Here is a 17,626-nt window from a genome sequence, read left to right as displayed (position 1 = left end):
AAACACCTCCCTAGGGAGGTGTTCGGGTGGCATCCTGACCAGATGCCCGAACCACCTCATCTGGCTCCTCTCGATGTGGAGGAGCAGCGGCTTTACTTTGAATTCCTCCCGGATGGCAGAGCTTCTCACCCTATCTCTAAGGGAGAGCCCCGCCACACGGCGGAGGAAACTCATTTCGGCCGCTTGTACCCGTGATCTTATCCTTTCGGTCATGACCCAAAGCTCATGACCATAGGTGAGGATGGGAACGTAGATCGACCGGTAAATTGAGAGCTTTGCCTTCCGGCTCAGCTCCTTCTTCACCACAACGGATCGGTACAACGTCCGCATTACTGAAGACGCCGCACCGATCCGCCTGTCGATCTCACGATCCACTCTTCCCTCACTCGTGAACAAGACTCCTAGGTACTTGAACTCCTCCACTTGGGGCAGGGTCTCCTCCCCAACCCGGAGATGGCACTCCACCCTTTTCCGGGCGAGAACCATGGACTCGGACTTGGAGGTGCTGATTCTCATTCCGGTCGCTTCACACTCGGCTGCGAACCGATCCAGCGAGAGCTGAAGATCCCGGTCAGATGAAGCCATCAGGACCACATCATCTGCAAAAAGCAGAGACCTAATCCTGCCGTTACCAAACCGGAACCCCTCAACGCCTTGACTGCGCCTAGAAATTCTGTCCATAAAAGTTATGAACAGAATCGGTGACAAAGGACAGCCTTGGCGGAGTCCAACCCTCACTGGAAATGTGTTCGACTTACTGCCGGCAATGCGAACCAAGCTCTGGCACTGATCGTACAGGGAACGGACCGCCACAATAAGAAAGTCCGATACCTCATACTCTCTGAGCACTCCCCACAGGACTTCCCGAGGGACACGGTCGAATGCCTTCTCCAAGTCCACAAAGCACATGTAGACTGGTTGGGCAAACTCCCATGCACCTTCAAGAACCCTGCCGAGAGTATAGAGCTGGTCCACAGTTCCACGACCAGGACGAAAACCACATTGTTCCTCCTGGATCCGAGGTTCGACTATCCGACGTAGCCTCCTCTCCAGTACACCTGAATAAACCTTACCCGGAAGGCTGAGGAGTGTGATCCCACGATAGTTGGAACACACCCTCCGGTCCCCCTTCTTAAAGAGAGGAACCACCACCCCGGTCTGCCAATCCAGAGGTACCGCCCCCGATGTCCACGCGATGCTGCAAAGTCTTGTCAACCAAGACAGCCCCACAGCATCCAGAGCCTTAAGGAACTCCGGGCGGATCTCGTCCACCCCTGGGGCCTTGCCACCGAGGAGCTTTTTAACTACCTCAGCGACCTCAGCCCCAGAAATAGGAGAGTCCACCACAGATTCCCCAGGCACTGCTTCCTCACAGGAAGACGTGTTGGTGGGATTGAGGAGGTCTTCGAAGTATTCCTTCCACCTATCCACAACATCCGCAGTCGAGGTCAGCAGAACACCATCCGCACCATACACGGTGTTGATAGTGCACTGCTTCCCCTTCCTGAGGCGGCGGACGGTGGTCCAGAATCGCTTCGAAGCCGTCCGGAAGTCGTTTTCCATGGCTTCCCCGAACTCTTCCCATGTCCGAGTTTTTGCCTCCGCGACCGCTGAAGCTGCACACCGCTTGGCCTGTCGGTACCTGTCCACTGCCTCCGGAGTCCTATGAGCCAAAAGGACCCGATAGGACTCCTTCTTCAGCTTTACGGCATCCCTCACCGCTGGTGTCCACCAAGGGGTTTTAGGATTGCCGCCCCGACAGGCACCAACTATCTTGCGGCCACAGCTCCGATCTGCCGCCTCGACAATAGAGGTGCGGAACATGGTCCACTCGGACTCAATGTCCAGCACCTCCCTCGTGACATGTTCAAAGTTCTTCCGGAGGTGGGAATTGAAACTTTGTCTGACAGGAGACTCTGCCAGACGTTCCCAGCAGACCCTCACAATGCAGCTCAAAAACATGTGATTAGTCAAATTGAAAAAAATTGTCATTTGGATAGTATCATTTGACAGCACAAAAGTTTAGTATTTAAGCCAAAACCTTTGTTTTACGCGATAAATTCTTCCTGTTAGTTTTTCCCTTCTCCTTTCCTTAATTCAATATTAAAATTTCAATTCAACATCCTGTGGGATGGACATAATTCAATATTTCAAATAAATGGAATTTAAATTTAAAATTCAAAATTTTACACAAGCTTTAGGAGCCATCCGTATTTCTATCACTGTTTGACAGTTCCATTTCACACAGCATTTTTTAATAGCAACTCCAGAATAGTCAACTAAATCAAAATTAAAACATGCTTAATTTGGATTGAATTCTACATCTTATTTCCACGATCGCTCCTCCTTATGTTAATTGGAAGGAAAACCCTAAAAAAGTGTATTTTGCCAGGGACTGGAAGTGGGACCATCCATTTATCCACAAAGTATTTCTTCTATGACCTAGGAAGTAGGATGCTCACAAAGAGCATTTTTTTGACCACTTCAGCGTTGTTGGGGGTCTACATTCTAAAGAGTGACATTCTGGTTAATAATCTTTAAGCTTGCATTAATGGTTGCCCGTTGTGTTTAGAGCCAAAAGTATTGCATGAATAAGATGGCAAAAAGGCAGAGTACAAATGCAGTGTATAAAACCAACAATCATTATTTTAAGTCATTTGTCACTCTGAATAACTCTTATTTCATCATCAACCCAGACAGAATGATCTGCTAGCTGGCTATACTAAATATAGATATATAAAGAGTACAAAAGAGTTTTAATATCAGGTAGCCAGGTGGTAATGAAGATGTTCCTTACAAAGTGACGTGAATGGGAAAACGCAAAAAAAAATAATTCTGTTTTAGCAAGACAACCTCGTTTATGGAAGATTAAAATTCCCCCACTCGCATCATCACAATAACCTATTTTCCTGGTTGAACCATGCTCATGTTTTAAAAGTATGGAGAAGGTAATACGTTTTCCCTCAGCAACAAGCTTATTTATCAAGGAGGACTACAACAGCGTCTTTGTGAAACAATCAGATATTACACAAAGGGACTCTTTGTGTTCCACGTGCATCTCTTTGAGAGAGTGAAGTGGTGAAAAAAAGTCTCATCAGCTTAGAATGTGTGTGTTACACACACTTTATTAAGTTAAATGTCTTTTAAAGGAGAGCCAAGGCGTCCTTGATCCTGTCACGTTTGACAGATCATCTGATATTCAGTTAACCCCGCCCAACATGCAGAAATGTACTGATATTTGCACACTCCATCAGGCTGCTACCGTTACATTAACACATTACAAAGACTGCTTTTATTTGCTGCAAGAAACAAAGGAGAGGAGATGAAAACACATCATTGCAAACTAATTATCATATGGTCTTTTAATGCAAATTGTGGGGCCTCACAGACATTCTTAATGAACTTCACTTCCCTCATTTGTCTTCAACTACTCAATTTTTCATGTTGGTCTGGTCCTCAATTTCTGCAGATTGGCAACAAGTCTTAAAGACTTTCCAAAGTAAGAAACCCTCATCTCTTTCAAGATCAAACCACCTATTAAGCCAGTGAGGACATCAGACTTCATGCTGATCCACACCCACGTTTCAGTATTTCAGTATTACCTTTGTTTTTTTGTGATGCACTGGGACAGGTTGAGGATAGAGACAGGCATAGAATGTATAATGAATGCATGGGTTTTTAGATTTTGGAATTGACTTGCTCACAGGTTTTTCACACTATATTTTTCAAACCAAAAAATATAACGAACACCACTTGCTGTAGCTTATATTGCTGTTAGCAGTCTAACAGAACACATTTTTAAATGTCAATATTTGTCACAAATACTAAATATACTGGATAAAAATCGCTTGTCAATCCAAGGAATTTGTTATGCGTTCAGGCTTATCACTCACCCTTCTCTGGTACCAGTGTTGCCATAGTTAATTAAAAAAAATAATATCACTAAAGTACTGATTACTCCTTTAGAAAGTAACTGACCCACTGATTACTGTATTTTAAAATAACTAAGTTAGATTACAAGTTACTTTATTAGTTACATTTTGTTTCCAGCACAGAGTGTACAACAAACTGTAATACTCTTTAGCTGACAAAAAGTGAAAATAAGGTCTGTGTATAAATTACACCCAAATTCAAACAATAAGCAAATGCCTTTATTAAAATATGCTTTGTTTAAACATTTTTATAAAAACTATAATGTAAACAACACATGTACTGTGCAAGGATTAAAAACGTTTTTTTTTGGTTTGGTTTTTTAAAATATTTTTTATTAAATCAACATAAAAAACACAAGATACACTTACAATTAGTGCACCAACCCCAAAAATCCTCCCTCCCCATTTACACTCATTCTCACTCATTCACACAAAAGGGTTTTTTCCTTCTGTTATTAATATTCTGGTTCCTACAATATATATCGATACAGTCTGCAAGGGATACAGTCAGTGAAGCACACATAATTGTGTGTGCTGCTGGTCCACTAATAGTTAAAAGTTTTTTTTTATACTTTGGCAGAATGAACAAGAAGTAATAAGTAGTAATAATGTGGAAGTGCAGCAACACAATAAAAGTAGACCTCACTGAAGGACCCACAAACATGTCTCCTCTTTTCATTAACTGAACATATTCCAACTGAAATCATCGCTCCGTCATAGTAAACCATTACAATCAAATCAGGGACTTATTTGGCGGCTCAAACAAATCTAGTCATTGGGGCTCGCCACATTACAAAAACAACATAATTTACCATGCGAGCTACACATTACTGGACAATGACTATCACCTATCCCAACTTTTATTGTAATTGAAAAGAATATTAATCAACAAGTAACGACACGTTAAATTACTTGTTAGTGAAAAACGTGCTCATATTAGGTAAACACGTTATTGGCATCACTGTTTAGTACACACATACAGTACACAAGAGCTTTTGAATTGGATTGATAAAAAATATTGACAATAATAATACCAAGCATGGTATCAGTTATGGTCGATACAACAGAGTTATCACATCTTTTTTTATAATCACAAAATCGTATTTGGTTGTTTTTGTATACAAACTCAATAAATAAGAGTCAATAGCAGTTTTTAATTTTTATTTTAAATTGGTTATTTTGCACTATTGACTTTATTATGAATGTGATATACCATAAAGAGGAAGTAGGAAATAATCAAAATAATGGTTGATCTTCCACGCCCATCGTGGGTTTTTGTCGGATTGCAGTTGTGATCAAAACTGGAATCATTTAATGATTCCGAAAATGTTAAGTATGAATATTGGTATGGCCAACTCTGCACCTGAAATTATCGGATCAATACAAAAATGTGAACAATTTACTATATATTTAGCCTGCACCATCCAGAGGTAAGGCACTGCTGGCGTGTTTATTGAGATTGTGCATGTTATACAAAGATACCGGGATTATCAATCTACACAAGAACCTGGTGATACCTGGTCTTGATATGCAAGTAAAATGGTGCGTAAAAATGTCCTCCATCCTCTTACCGTATCTACAGCACACATTACACTACTGAGTGTCTAAAACAGAAGTATTCGCCTATTCATAAACATGTGTCTCCAGAGAGCTCAATAATGTCTTTATATATCGAGAGCTCAATAATGTCTTTATATATCAATGAGAAACCAACCAGAGCTGTCTTTACTGCTTGTTGCATATAATCATACTTATATAAGTACTCACATCGAACATATGTTTTGCCTTTTTATTTCTGTTTTAGCTTTAACACTGTAGCATATTTTTGTAGTTGCGGCATAGGGAAAAACCCTCTGAGTAACCTAGATATGAGCATGCACAGCTGCAGAGGCAGGCATGTGGAAAACAGGCTTTTATCCATCTGCGCTGCAAGGGGGTCAAAGACTGGGTGTCATCTGACCTCGGAACACAGTCTTTGACATATCCAAGGACATTAAGTGGATAAGATGAATTCTTGTTGGTGTCTGGAAGTCTGAGTTTAACTGGATGACCCAAAATAAATGACGCTGTGCATCAGTTCTGTGGCTGACATTTCCACATTAAAATGAAGAGCAGAGTGAAAAAAGCAACTGAAAAGATTTTTCCATCGATAATTATTTTCTATTGTGATGGGTGCATTCAGACTATAAAGATAAATGGTATTAATGATAGGTGAAACTCAATGGTTAGTATTACCGTTTTAAATTAAAATAATCGTAAAATCATAATTGGTAACACTTTGATAAACTCAGACCGGTGACACTACTCATTTTCTGGAGAAGCAAGCTAGCACGAGAATTAGATTAAATGCTCAAATACATACAAGACACATTAATGTCTTTCCCTATCAAGAAAAAACATACCCCAATATAAACTTGTATAAACATATTGCTGTCTGAAAAACTATTCAATTGTGACCATTAACATTGCTGTTTAACACAGAGTGATCGATTTATACTCAGAGAAATATGACACAGAAGTGTCAAGACCAGAAAGTGAAATTGTCCGACGTCACGAATACCGAAAGTAAGGCGCAGCACACCTGTTTTTTGTTTATTATCAAATACAAAAAATACACACTGAAACCTTTACAAATCAAAACAGAAGAAGATTAACATATTTGAATCCATCCATCCAATAAAAATAATATGGCTCCTAAGAAACCAAACCAATACCTTGTGTTTCTTCTGCATGAAATTCTATTGTGTTTATTTTAAAGATAAAAAATTAAAAAAGGGGTTAAACAAATTAATTGTGTGTATAAGAACTTTATGAGCACATTCAACAATATCGTGATAGCAATGATAATTGTGATATGAAATGTTAATTTCCTTACATCGTTAGTGTGCATGTTCTGTACCAATCCAGATTGTGATAGTTTTAGATATCGATTGAGGAAATGCCAAATCCACTTTTTACATGAACAATTAAATTAAATCAATGAAATGTATATTTTGAGCTAAGGAGGCTACTAACGGTCTGTAACTACAAATTGGATTTGGGATTAGAACAACATCCAATTTGTATCATAGATTACAATAATGTATGACATTTTGTTCATCACAATTCCCACAGATTTGGCTATGGATTCAACAGATGCTGTTGCTCAGACTAAACTAATGACAACATATCATAGGAATCCCCTGATATGATTCTAATATGCCACTGGACTATGGGCTTTTTATAAGCTGTTTTAGCTGCTGCAACAAAGCTTCTTTGTCTTTAATTGAGCCTTGGATCTTGATTTAACAAGGACCGATTATTTGAAACTGATATATTTTGGCTGAGAGTAAATAGTTCACCCATCCGGCACAGTGTGAGGTTTGTTGCACCGTGAGGCAGTGAAGAATTGGAGTTCATTTTGTGTGAAGAATGGTAACGTGGAAGTACTGCATCTGTGGAAAAGAAGCGACTACACAGAGGGACTCTCATTTTGCCAGTCATTATATGTTCTAACCCTCACCTGTGGTCAAGACCTCAGGGAAGTGACCAAAAGAATGAGATTGTGAATCCAAGCAGCTGACAGGAGTTTCCTCTCTATAGTGGGTGGGCTTGCGGATTGGGTGAGAGACATTGAGACATCTGGAAGGAGCTAAACTACTTCTGTATTCTTCCAGAGAAAGAGGCTCGGGCACCTGATTAAGATTCCTTTTGCTACATGGTGCTAATGTTATAACATGCAATTTCACAACACTAACTTCTGGCTTAGAAAAAACATTACAGGAATTTAAGCTTCACAAGTGTCAAATCAGAATCAGAATGTTTTCACCATTGTTTCTTCTTTAGGATGCATGACAACAACTTGTTGGAAAGTTGTAGTTTGCATAAGATCCAAACTGCATAATGTAATGTATAACTAGTTAGTACTTGCCATGCCTGTAAACATGTACACTAAGACAGTGCCATCCATAAGCCATGGAAATCCCAAACATGGCCCCTTAAAAGCCACCAGTGTCTGGAAAACTCAGAGGATTAATTCTCTACAGTAGTGACCATACTGTAATTGCCAACACAAAACGTCACTTTCAGCTGACCCGAGCTGTTGTCATGTTTATGATCCGATCAAGGAACAGACTGGAAAAAGATTCTTGGTATAAAACTATAACAATTGTAAATCTACATTTGACACCTTAATGCAAGGCATTATTACTGAAGATGACATTGTTATTGCACTCCCATTCCTGCAGAACCAGACTCTAACTTAACACAAACACTGAGGATAAAACTCAACAATATAGTTTGACCTTGTACTTAAAGGTGCCGTTTTCCATCAACAAAAATCCGCTATCATCCCAATCAGCAGATATTTTAAACATACTTGAGTAGCAACCTAGATATTCTTACTTTTTTTTTTACAGTGGGACACTTTGGATGTTGTACCAAGACATCTCGAATGATGAACCGTCATCATGCATGACATCACGCCTGATTGAAGCTGCTGTAAGTCACCACCTCCACATCATTGTTTTAAACCAAAACACCACCACTGGCAAGAATATACTACTTACATAACAAATACAAGTGTATATTTGTTACTAGGGTTGGGCACCAAAACTCTGTCCTATATTGGCACAGGCACCAATGCAAACGGTAGTAGCCAGACCATAAGAAAGAAGCTTATGGTGACTTATCTTAGTACTAAATAAATGCAGACTTAGCAACCTGCACAAAGTGCTTGACGGTGATATTGTGCAAGTAACGTTTCGTAAGTAATCTAGTGTCCAGACAGAAGCACACAGATTCTGACAATCTTTTTTAAAATGTATTGCCGATCAGAACACGCCAACACCAGCCCTCATAACACCACTGGCGCGCTAGGCTATTTAACAACAACTTCTCATTATGCACCAATGACAATTACGGTAAGCATGGTTGCATTCATGAACACACAGAATTATGAGCATCAAACATTACAACTCAAATCAGTGGTTTTTGCACTTTCTCGCAGTTCTGTATTGCTACAACAATTATGACAATTTCTTGTAGATTAATTTTTTTAATGTATTACTTTGTTATCAGTTAATGTATATAATTACAATATATACATTACTAGCATGTTAATAAAACTTGAACTTGAATGTCACAAAATTCCATAAAAATATAAAGACATTTTTTTTAGTTTTATCTTTTTCACAAAAATGTGTGTTTATCAATTTATTAAAGTACCGGTGGCAGAGGGGTTAGTGCGTCTGCCTCACAATACAAAGTTCCTACCGTCCTGGGTTCAAATCCAGGCTCGGGATATTTCTGTGTGGAGTTTGCATGCTCTCCCCGTGACTGCGTGGGTTCCCTCCGGGTACTCCGGCTTCCTCCCACTTCCAAAAACATGCACCTGGGGATAAGTTGATTGGCAACACTAAATTGGCCCTAGTGTTTGAATGTGAGTATGAATGTTGTCTGTCTATCTGTGTTGGCCCTGCGATGAGATGGCGACTTGTCCAGGGTGTACCCCGCCTTCCGCCCGATTGTAGCTGAGATAGGCGCCAGCGCCCCCCGCCGTCCCAAAAGGGAATAAGCGGTAGAAAATGGATGGATGGAAATAAAGTACCGGTTTAGGTACTGTTTAAGCACAGTTTTAAAGTATCGACTTGATACTGGTATTAGTTCAAATGCTAACGATACCAATCTCTATGTGTTACAATTAGAAGCTGTGACTTGTAAACATTTCTGTTTGGCCGGAATAAGAGGACGGTTGTTCAGGCTGTCTCATACGGAGCCCCTACAGGGACATGGATATTTTGCGAGATCTCGCAATACTTTTTGCGAGATCCTAATACAATTTGATGTCTTTATATGTTAGGCCAATACTAAAATAGAAATCAAACTTCTCCCACGGATGATAGGTAGGCTCATCGCTTTGTCTGTTTTTCCCTTCTTGCCCGTTTAGGGGCTCCGTAGTCTCACAGAAGCGTGCGTACACAAAAGAGAACTTTGAAAACAAAATTAATGCTATGGTTTCTGCATTGCTGTTGAACCTGTGAATAAAATCATACACTTTTCTTAACATTGCTTTTGTGACATAACGTTATTATTTTGCTGTGTACGTGTTTGATAGTGGAGCGTAGCCTACATGGTTGGACCAGGAAGCTTGTTCGAAAAAGCAGCCTCCTATCCGTGACATAAAGCAGCTTTAACTCTACAAGCATGTTTTGATTTTGCGTTGTACTTTTGTGTCCTTTATGGTGCCACCACATAAGGGTACCAATGATTTCAATTATGTTCATTCTGACTAAGACCGAAATAATAATACAGGAGAGAAGGAATGTAGGCTACAAGGACAAATTGCAGGTTTTAGTAATAATTAGAAGATATACACCTCAGACACACAAGCAGTAACACCAGTGCTATTAGGAATGTTGCTTAAAACCTTGCCTGTACGCCTAATAGAGTTTATATGACGGAGACAACTTAAACCTGTAACTGATTAATTATTTTTTCAAATGGCAACAACACATTGGAGTTGTGTTTTAATTGTCTTTTAAAAAGTGTTTTTATCGATCAAAACACAGCAGCGTTTTTCACTAAGCTTCTACTGATGAGCAATATTTAAGACATGTACAATAAAGACAATTGGTTATCTGGTGTAATCTCAATGGTGGGAGTCAATCTGATTAAAAACAGATTGTTTTTATTTGTATGTCCTGCATGTATTGAACATTTGACAATAAAGATTAATGTCAGTTAAAACCCAGAATTAATTAAGTTTACAAGCTGGTGTGCTCGGACAGTCTCACCAAACCCTAGGCCTGTGTGGAGAGCACAAAACATTCTGGAAGAGATCTTTTATTGAGCTTTTGAATGGACAAGAGTTGACGGGGAGCATGTTTGGGGACAGACTACAATCCCTCTTGAGCATCAAAGAATCTCGTCAATAGCTTATGTTGATACAGACCAGTTGAAGGACATGAGACGGCATCTAATCTGCACTCTGGACTGTCTTTACTAAAAGTAAAAACAACTCAAGGAAATAAATCAAAGTTGTTGTTGCAGGTCAACATGTTTAATACTATCTAAAAGGAAAATATTTCATCATCAATCAAGTAGTGCAAGTGTACATCCAGCAATGTTGTTGTGAAAGACAGTAGTAGTCCCAACTGAATGATCATATTGTTTATGACTAGGGTTGTCCCAATAACTTTTTTTTAACTTCCGATACAATACCAATATTGGTCTGATACAATCAGCAAGAATCATTCATACGTCATACTCATTCTTTTGTAGTGGAATGTTGTGAAATTCTTTATCAAGTGAAATTAATTGATTGTAGATATAAATCAACAAACTTATTTATCATTAACCATCTGGAAAGAACATGTACGGTCTTTAAAGGGAAACTGCACTTTTTGAGGAATTTTGCCTATCATTCACAATCATTATGAAAGACATAACGACGGATGTACTTTTGTTTTTAATGCATTATAACTCATATACAAACGTAAATAAAATTCCGATTACAGCGGAGCCAATGGAAGCTCCTCTATTCCGCCCATAAAACCCAATAAATAACCATCCAAAAGAAGCCAACAATACTCCATTTACATTTTGTGACTTGAATATTGACCAAGTATTAGTGATATTGTAATCATAAGCGCTAACGCAGACGAACTATTAAGCGGCGCAGTGATCACTAGCGTGTGTGCTAATGTTTACATCGAGTGGTAAGGTGCATGCTTCCTTGCTTCCATCACTCGTGAAAGTTTATTGTAGATCATAAATCATGCTCCTCACCTGGATAGTAGCAGGACGAGGATATAATCCGACATGTTGGTATACTTTGACAGCCAATTTAGATACAGAAATGGCGAGAACGAAAAAACGCTTGGTTCATCCCCCCTTTTCTTCGTGAGGATTATGAGTCATTATCAATCTAAAACGGGAATATACGAACATTCTAGCAGTCTACATCCTAATGACAGCTGAAGTTGCAAAGTAAGTGATGTTTTATTATGTTTGTTGACTCTTATGAAGTCTACAGTGAGAAATAATCAGGGATGTAGTGGGGGGGAGCGTATGTTGTGATGCGTTTTAGAAAAAAATAGTTTGAAGCAATTAATTAATTGCTTAAAATGTTCAAAATACTTAAATATGCTTCCCTTGGGCAGCTGTGGCAACAAATGTATAGCTTAGTACCACCAGGTGTGAATGAATGATGGGTTCTCACTTCTCTGTGAAGCGCTTTGAGTGTCTAGAAAAGTGCCATATAAATCTAATCAATTATTATTATTAGTATTATAAACATCAAATGTTATTATAAATGTGCCCATTGTTACATTACATATGTACTTACAGCACATGTATAAAACATTGGAACCATGATAGTGTTTAGATGGTTTTAAGGGCTTTTACAGGCAGAATAAAGCAACTCCCATTGGCTCCATAGGGTTGTGAGTGATAGGCTAAATTCCCCAAAAATTGCAGTGCCCCTTTAATTTGAAGTGGAGTGGTAATTGTTTTTTGGCTACACTCAGGGGCCACAATAATTCATGAAATTGAGCTATGATGCAGTAAGTCAAATGATGTGGACACGTTTGTTACTGAACACTTTCTAATATGTTTCTGCCTTGGAAACTTTGTATGTGTAAGTAATATGCTACTGTAAAAATTTCATTATTATTTTAATTGACAAATGTGGTGTTTTAAACTGCAATATTATTCAATTCATGACACTTTTTGCATGTGTCTAGCTTGTGCGCTTACTTGTTGTATAGCTACCAGCTTCCAAAAAAAAAGACCAAACTTATGTACTAATTGGAGGACATTGAGCTGTTCACCAGCTGTGAAGAATTACACAGGTAAGACTTATATAAAAACGTTTAGATGCAAGACGATTTGTTTACACAAATCGGACCATTATCAGATTAGGACACCTATGTTTATGACTATTTCTGTTTATGACTATGTTTTCTCCAATCACATAATTAACTGTCAACAACTGAAAACTACCAATATTTAACACACATTAGCTAAAAATCACACAATTGATGACAGCCTTTGGAACGGAACTCATTATGTTGCACAGCTGTAATGTACTACAGGGGTATTTAAATCTTCAAATTAAAAGTTGCATTGAGAAAAATGAAAGGACAAAGCAATAAAAATACACGATAAAAATGCTAAAACCGGTCCAATGTAGGCCAGGATATGCTCGGTTATTTAAAAAAACACATTGCAATCTTGGCATTTGTATGGTGAGTGGCAAAGTAAGTTATTATAGTGTAATATCTAATAAAACATTTGAATAACAATAAATTAATTACATTTTCAGAATATGCAGAGGATCCAAAATGCCCATGACCTCAATTTGGACATCCTTGGTGTAGACCAGTGGTTCTCAAATGGGGGGACGCGTACCCCTGGGGGTACTTGAAGGTATGCCAAGGGGAACGTGAGATTTTTTTTTTTTAAAGTTTCTAAAAATAGCAACAATTCAAAAATCTTTTATAAAAATATTTATTGAATAATACTTCAACAAAATATGAATGCAAGTTCATAAACTGTGAAAAAAGAAATGCAACAATGCAATATTCAGTGTTGACAGACAGATTTTTTGTGGACATGTTCCATAAATATTGATGTTAACAATTACTTTTTTTGTGAAGAAATGTTTAGAATTTAGTTCATGAATCCAGATGGATCTCTATTACAATCCCCAAAGAGGTCACTTTAAGTTGATGATTACTTCTATGTGTAGAAATCTCAATTTATAATTGGATCACTTCTTTATTTTTCCAAAAGTTTTTAGTTATTTTTATATCTTTTTTTCCAAATAGTTCAAGAAAGACCACTACAAATGAGCAATATTTTGCACTGTAATATAATTTAATAAATCAGAAACTGATGACATAGAGCTTTATTTTACTTCTTTATCTCTTTTTTTCAACCAAAAATGCTTAGCTCTGATTAGGGGGTACTTGAATTTAAAAAAGTTCACAGGGGGTACATCCCTGAAAAAAGGTTGAGAACCACTGGTGTAGACAACATGTAGTCAGCATGCAGCTGATTTTAAAAGAGCATAATGTTTCTATTGTATTGTATTCTATTCATGTTGGGCCAATGAGTGTTAAACACATCTATCCATCCATTTTCTACCCCTTGTTCCCGTTGGGCTCAGGACTACTCAGGACCTTCGTATTGTGAGGCACATGCACTAACCCCTGTTCCACCGTGCTGCCCTCAGCCAAACTACTTCTACACAACTTCACAAAAATCCAATGCATTGTTATTCCAATGAATGATTGTATTAATAAAGCATTGCACTTTCACGGTTTTCTTTAAAACAACATAACTATAATGACTGCAGACAAAACTGTGAACTCAAACCCACTTAATCTTGCATGAATGGTTAATCCTCTGAGACAAAAACAAACATTCCCAGGCGTCCCAGGCGTCCAACTCCCAAAATATGCATTCGGTCACATTGTTGCAATGAGGATATTTAAGTGATCGGACTACTGCTTTGACTATTTGTTCGCTTAATAACAACAATAATAATAATAATCATAATAATTAATAGTGTTAGCCATATTGCTTCACTGTATGGTTAACGGGACTGAATGACCAAATACGGTCATGCAAAGACCACTTTTAAAACTCACCTTGAAATGTTATACATTTTTAAAAGTCCCTTAGCTACGTTCTACCACAAAGACGTCATTGCTAGCATGTAGCATCGCGAGACGTTTCGGCTATTAAAAAAAAAAGTTTTTTTCTTTCTTTTTTTTTTTTTTTTTTTACCTCGAAGTGGTTCCTGTGGAGCATGGCTGCTGACATAGTGAGATGTTCTCGTCCTTTCAAGTCCGCTTCCTTGTTCCACTCGGTGAAAAAGTCTGGCCCGGTCAGCCGAATACCTGCCCTCCGTCATAAAGTCCAAGGCATGTATTTCCACGGAAATCCCACCCGAAAAAAGACGAAAAGGAGAATGAAGCACTCGAAGCCTCTTTGGGAAGGCTGGACTTGTTGCCATGGTAACGGCTTGTTTGCCCCCACTTTTTATCGTGATTTGGCCCCTCGCCTTCCTCCTCCTCTTCTTCCTCGATGCTTTGTCTATTGTTGCTGTGCATGAATGCTGACATCACATGAATATTCACAAACACATCAGCGGTATAAATGTGCTCATGCACGTGGACAAACAACATTTTTCAGATGACGTCAGTGTGACATCGATATTGATGTTTTTGTAGTTCACACGTGTTTTCATTGTATTATGAACAACACAAGAAAGACATATGTGAACTAAAATTAATATTATAAGGCCTATATTATTACTATGGAATTATTATGAATTTATATTGTAATGGTTTACAAACTTTCTTTTTATTGTCATTCAAATTTGAAGTTTAAAGGCCTACTGAAACCCACTACTACCCACCACACAGTCTGATAGTTTATATATCAATGATGAAGTATTAACATTGCAACCCATGCCAATACACCATTTTTAGTTTACTGAATTGTAATTTTAAATTTCCCGGGAGTTTTTTCTTGAAAACGTCGCGTAATGATCACGGGCTGTTAGGAATATGAGCGCTGCGCACACACACAGCTAAAAGTCGTCTGCTTTAACGGCATAATTACACAGTATTTTGGAGATCTGTGTTGGTGAATCTTTCGCAATTTGTTCAATTAATATTGGAGAAGTCAAAATAGAAAGATGGAGTTGGGAAGCTTAAGCCTTTAGCCACACAAACACACGGCGATTCCTTGTTTAAAATTCACAGAGGTAAAACTTTACTATGGATCAGAGCGGACATGGATCCAAACCGAATGTCAACCAGCAGGTTTCGGTGAGAAAATTGTGGTTAAAAAGTTGCTTTTTACCGGATATCAGCTGAGCTTGCGCCGTCCATAAAGCTGCCGTCGACTTCCCTGAGACATTTCATGTCAACACCCGGCCGTGAACGTACACTTCCGACTATCAGATACTATTTAACTCACTAAAACACCAGCAACACAATAGAAAGATAAGGGATTTCTCAGAATTATTCTAAATGTAAATGTCTCTAAAAACATCAGAATCCGTCTCAATGCAATCGCGTTTTGTTTTTTTTAACTTGGTTTTTTTGTTTGTTTGTTTTTTCTAGTCCGTCGCTATCAATATCCTCAAACACGAATCTTTCATCCTCGCTCAAATTAATGGGGAAATTGTCGTTTTCTCGGTCCGAATAGCACTTTTTGTTGGAGGTTTACATTAAAAACAATGTGAATATGTGAGGAGCCATCAAACATGTGACGTCATCGTCTGCGACTTCCGGTAGAGGGAGGGCTTTTCTCCAGTTACAAACTTTATCGTGGATGTTCTCTACTAAATCCTTTCAGCAAAAATATGGCAATATCGCAAAATGATCAAGTATGACACATAGAATGGACCTGCTATCCCCGTTTAAATAAGAAAATCTAATTTCAGTAGTCCTTTAAAGTCCATATAAGAACGAAATTTTGTTGCACTTTTGCATATGCATCCACGTTTATGGATGTATGTGAATGTTGTCTGACTATCTGTGTTGGCCCTGTGATGAGGTGGCGACTTGTCCAAGGGTGTACCCCGCCTTCCGCCCGAATGCAGCTGAGATAGGCTCCAGCATCCCCTGTGACCCTAAAAGGGACAAGTGGTAAAAAATGGATGTATGTATGTTATATTGTCTTTATATTGCAGCCGGTTAATCCATTTTTGGGGAAAACCGATTTTGAGAGTCTTATGGGCTGAGGAAAGAAGCTGTTACAGAACCTGGAGATTCTGCTCAAATCAAATGGTACTTTATTTTGAGAATTATGTTGCCTGTTAGAAAGCTTTTACAAGTCAGGCTCTGCTTCTCAAAATGCACTAGCTCGATGGATTTACATTGGAAATGCCATATACATGCTACTGATTAGCATTGACGCTTTTTGCATGGCGATTTCAACACCTCCAAATGTGGTAACCCAAACTACAACTAAGATGCACGTTACAATTAACACTTACAGTATAAACACTTTGTAGGACTCAAAGGGCAAAACCGACACATTCAACTTAATAGCAAAGACTACTTCCTGACTACTAAAATTCACTGAAATGAATACAATGCATATACAATTATCATTGTCAGCTTAAAGAGAAATGATTAAAATTGTATATTTTTTATTATGAACATTTATTAATACATAAACACAGAAAAGTACGAAAAAATTGGTACTGTAGAGTAGTGTTATTGTTTTCCAGGTACTGAGAATTGGTACCGTATCGCTTCCAATGTTATGCCCATCCCTACTCATGAAGCAATTTTACATTCACATATATTCACTGTTATAAAAGGCCCTCTGAGGGCAACCATAACTGTGAGGTATTCCATAACGAAAACAAATTTGACACACTTGAACTGAATCATTGAGATCTTGTCTGAATAAGTGTTTCTTAACCCAGTGGTTTTCAACATTTTCTTTTTTTTTAATTCAAGTACCCCCTAATCAGAGCAAAGCATTTTTGGCTGAAAAAAAGAGATAAAGAAGTTAAATACAGCACTATGTCATCAGTTTCAGATTTATTTAATTGTAAAACAGTGCAAAATATTGCTCATTTGTAGTGGTCTTTCTTGAACTATTTGGAAAAAAGATATAAAAATAACTAAAAACTTGTTGAAAAATAAACAAGTGCTTCAATTATAAAAGATTTCTACACATAG

At 38.3% G+C, this 17,626-nt stretch overlaps 1 protein-coding gene across 4 annotated transcripts in view; it reads right to left on the bottom strand.

Annotated features, from left to right (window-relative positions):
• The window catches only part of dennd2b (DENN domain containing 2B), a 114,503-nt gene that overhangs the window by 84,430 nt on the left and 12,447 nt on the right, over positions 1–17,626 (bottom strand). For 2 of the 4 annotated variants that reach the window (XM_061883219.1, XM_061883237.1), the window contains exon 1: positions 14,706–15,026. The exons of 1 other annotated variant lie outside the window; for it this stretch is intronic. The gene's annotated coding sequence lies outside the window, so the exon portion shown is untranslated. Of the gene's footprint in view, positions 1–14,705; positions 15,034–17,626 lie in introns of those variants that run through there. One more of the 4 variants, XM_061883246.1, reaches the window with a different exon arrangement.

This window comes from Nerophis ophidion, linkage group LG02, assembly GCF_033978795.1.
Source record: "Nerophis ophidion isolate RoL-2023_Sa linkage group LG02, RoL_Noph_v1.0, whole genome shotgun sequence".
NCBI lineage: Eukaryota > Metazoa > Chordata > Actinopteri > Syngnathiformes > Syngnathidae > Nerophis > Nerophis ophidion.
This window is presented reverse-complemented; position numbering and strand designations above follow the sequence as displayed.